This window comes from Haliaeetus leucocephalus, unplaced genomic scaffold, assembly GCF_000737465.1.
Source record: "Haliaeetus leucocephalus isolate CR32 unplaced genomic scaffold, Haliaeetus_leucocephalus-4.0 Scaffold556, whole genome shotgun sequence".
In the NCBI taxonomy this organism is placed as follows: domain Eukaryota; kingdom Metazoa; phylum Chordata; class Aves; order Accipitriformes; family Accipitridae; genus Haliaeetus; species Haliaeetus leucocephalus.
In genome coordinates, this window is record NW_010972992.1 from 2,524,471 (window position 1) to 2,528,826 (window position 4,356).

Below are 4,356 nucleotides of genomic sequence, written 5' to 3' on the forward strand. Positions count from 1 at the left end.
GCCGTGAGGAGCCGCAATGGCGCCGGGCGCGGGAAGGGCGCCTGCGCCGCCCGCGGAGCGCCGCCCCCCCTCCCCCGCCCCCTCAACGGCCCGGCGGAAACCGCGGCCGCGGCGGTGGCGTTCCGGGAGCGGCCAGTTCCGACCCCCCCCTCATTCCGGGGAATGCTACTAAAGCGGGGACAGAAATGGTGTTGGGAGGGTGTGGGAATGGGTGAGGAGTCGGTGGTCCACCCCGGGCTGGGCTGTGGGGTGCTGGGGGTCAGGCCTGGACCCGGTGTGGGGCCTGGAGCCGGTGTGGTGTGGGGCTGGGGTCAGGACCCTGCCTGGCTGTGGGGTGTGGGGCCCGGCCCCCTGTGTGGCATGGGAGCGGGGCTTGGGTTTCCCCTATAATGGAGTCCCTTTGGGAGCCGAGGCTGGGGGGAAATCACATGGAGGCTGTGACGCTTGCGAGGGAACCGTGGCTCTTTCCGTCTCTGAAATAGAGATGTAGGTGAAAAACAAGGTTGTAGAATGAGTCACGGAGGTGTAGAAGTGGCAGGAACATGGAAAAGTCGTTTGTGTCCTGTCTCTCGCTGCAGGGCAGGAGCTGGCTTAGACCTGGTATCAAACCTCTTCTTTAAATCTCCTGGAATAAAGGTGAGAAAAAGGGGAAGTAGAAAGGAAAGAAACGTGGGAAGAGCCTGCGGGATTTCTTTGCTGGGCTGCCGTTCCCTGCGCAGTGTTTGTGCTTCCTCGAGTCTTGTGTGGAAGGAGCAGCCTTTGAGGAGGGTCTTAATTTGGTTTTTTTTTTTATTATATGCAGCAGGACTAGTAAAATGGCCAAGCCTGTAGGCATCAGCTAGAAGTTCCCAAGGCGATGGTTACTTCCTTGTCTCAATATTCACCCTCCCTTTTAATGAAGACACAGAGCCACTTTGTTCCCACAGCCTGAAACTTTCCATCTGAGCCATTATTTCTTTCTGTGCACGAGAAATCTTGCCCACACCTCACGCAATTCTGCTGATATTGATGCATTAGCCCAGGCAGGACCAAGCCCTTCACTGTTGCTCTTCAAATGCCCATCTGATTTTTATTTTTTTTTTCCCAGCTATAACCTGTGATTATTGAGTATTGTCATCTGATGCTTTCCCCCTGTCCATCTAACTAAGTTTCCTCTTCGGAGGCGAGAGCCCTGTGTCCCTCTGTATGTCAGGATCCCCCGCCCCCAGCCACACACGTGAACTTTGGGGTCTGGCAGTTTTGTAGAGGTGACATCATGGCTTTTTTCCATGGCAACTCATCACAGTGCCCAGGAGGATGCTGAACGCAGGAACTGAACGCGAGGAGATTTTCAATGGGAACAGAGCAGGCAGCTGAAAGCAAGTCTGAGACATTCATTAATAATTAGGGTAAAAAGAAAAAGGAACATGGGAAGTCCCAGAGACGGATGGGCACTTTAGCTGCAGAAAAAAAGAGATGCTCGTGCTTCCCAGTGTAATGTTTTCTTGCAGAGACACACACCTCCAGTAAAGAGATGTAATTGGGATTAGCCCCATTTTAGAGATGAGAAAATCGAGGCATAGGAAATGAGGAGAACTGCCTGTGGTTAGGCAGCGTTGGCTGGAGGCAGACCTTGCCAAGCCCTCCTTTCTAATCCTCTACCTTAGCTGCAATAATTTATTGGGATTTTCAAGGCTCTGGGGACTGCCGGTGAGGTGTGATCATGCTGGCGGTTGTGGGTGTTTCTGTGTTGCCTCTTCTGTACATGAAGAAAGACTTTTCTCCATCAGCCTCTAGGGCAGGGGTGGGTTCCTAGAGCATGTGCTCAGCCACCCGTAAAGGGTCCTTGATTTTCCTGGGCACTCTGCTGTCATGTAATTAAATATTTATACTTTTAAACATGAAATAAATATTCAGATTAATTTAACATTAATTAAATACTTAATTCCCCTCATCAGCGGACTTTGGCTGCGCTAGAACTGGAGATCTCAGGAGGGCAGGTGTTGCACCGTGGAATTTCATTGGCATTAACTGTGGTCCTTATCCACCAAACAGGTCGGAGGCTCCTTGTCCATACACATACCTGCACAGAGGAGGTGGCAGTCCTTGCTTAGGCCTGTGTTACCCCTTTTTATCATCACCATCTACCAACAGGGTGATTTATGTTTTTTTTCCAGAGCATTTCAGGATGAGGAAAACTGCATTTACATACAGAGCAGTGCATGGAGATAAGGAGGAGTGCTCATTGCTCTCCATCTAGCAGGATATTTGGTTTAGGGTTGGGTTTCTTTCTGGGTTTGTTTTGTTTTTTTTTTTCATCATGCCCAAACCTCCCAGCCCATTGACGCAGGGTGTTCAGGGTGTGCAAACATAAGGGCGCTGCGCTTGCGTACTCGTGTAACATTCAAGCATGAGTGAGCTGAATAATGAGTGGGCCAGAAGCCGGGAAAGCCTGCCCTGTGCTTGGCCACTGAATGCCCTTGAGCTGGTCTCATAACTCAACTGCGTTAGTCCCAGGCATGAAACAGGACTGGAAATACTCCTCTGCGGTGCCTTGATGTTTAGAGATGCTGCCTACCACTGGTTATTATCTGACCCTGGGTGGGTAAGCCACAAGTGAAGAGATGGAACTTCTGGTGAGCTCAAATTCTATTTTTAGCTTGTCCTCCCCCAAAATCCATGTCGCATTCATGCCTGTGCTGCAGCCCATCTGATTTCTCAGCTGCTGCTCCCTGGGAGGAGGTGGCCCTTACTGACAGTGGGGTTTCCTAAGCATGGCCAACCTGGAGAAGATGAGGAGGAACGAAAGCCAGTCGAAGGGTCCGGTGAGCTGCTTTGGCACGTGGCAGTACATTTGAACATCATGTTGGTGCCCTGGGTGATGCAGCCTCACCCTCAGTGCTAAATATTAGTTCCTGCTAAAACAACTCTGTTTCTGTTCTCCCAAGGTCTCACATCTGCCTCAGCCTCCATGTCGGATCCTGCTCTGTTTTATAAATAAATATGCCACAGCTACCAGATTTGTTGGTATAAATCCCAGGATTTCTCCTGACATATGTTATTTTCTTCATAGGAGCCAAAAGCCATAGTAAGCAAACATTTTAATAGGTGCTGGAAAAATGGGACGTGGGGTTCTCTGTTGCTGATTTATTTGTCTAGCAAGAACCATAAATTCTCAAGCTTCAGGGCTTAAGTCAGCCTCTGGGAGTTGGGCTTAGGGAAAAAGCTCTCGACTAGGCATTTGCTTGCAGAGTTTCTTGCCATTTTCCCTAAAGCATGTCCTTCTCCGTGAACACAAGATGGTTCATTAGGGATGCCATACATCTGGTCACCCCGATCCTCCTATGATGTGGATGTATGTTTAGAGATGAGGGGGAGGAAGAAAATGCTCTGGGTTCATCTGAATGCAGGTGGAAAGGAAGATTTGGGGGTTATAGGGAGAAGATGTTTTAGCACAGAGCCCAGTGGGTGAGTTTAAGGGCTTGGTCTGCCGGTGGTGGTGGATTTACTGCCAGGGATGGGTCTGTGGTGGGACACTCAAACCAGACAGATTTGTGGGTGGGTCCGCATCTCTGCATAGGATGAGGTGGGGGGAAAAAACCCTCTGTCCTCCTGCAGATCAGTGCTGCATTGGGGAGCTTTTCCTCTCGAGGGAGACAGTGATATTTTCAATGATAGCGAGCTGCCTCTCAGCAGCAGCGCCGTTATCACTGAATTTAGGTAGCAGCGAGGAAGAGCTTTAGCTATCTGCGTGCTCTGATGCAGACTCGGCGCCCAGCTCTGCTTTGGGACAGTGGTTGAACTCATGCCTTTCCTGCTGCCTCAGTTTCCCCTTTCATCTACAAGTCGTTTTTCCTGCGTTTAAATGTAAGCTGCTCAGGGCAGGGACTGTATCCCACACAAGCACATCCCACTGTAACAGCATCACTCCCCTTTGCCCGCGGGGAGGGTCCCCTTTAGACCTCCTGTATGCCCCACGGCCCGGGCGCTGCTCGGTGAGGGGCTTTGGGATGTGCCTGGGGAGGAAAGGGTGGATAAGCAGAGAAGAAAACACCAAGAGGAGAAGAGGGGAGATCTGGCCTAGGGCTGCAGAAGACCTGATTTTGTGGGGCTTTAGGACGCTTTCCTTTTTTTTTAAAAAGAGGAGGGGGAGGACAGAAGTGAAAGGCAATGGGAAAAAGGGGGGGGGGTTTCCCCTCCCAACAGCTGCTGCGGAAAACCTCACCCTGGGGAGGCAACTTGCGGTGATCGGTAAGATAAGTTCGGACGCCGGCTTGCATCTCTCTTTCTCTGCCAACTTGCCCATCTCAAGGGCATCTCCTCTGCCCCGGTGGGCTTCGCCCCTTCCTCTGCAGCCCCTGGGAGCAGGAGGGGAGC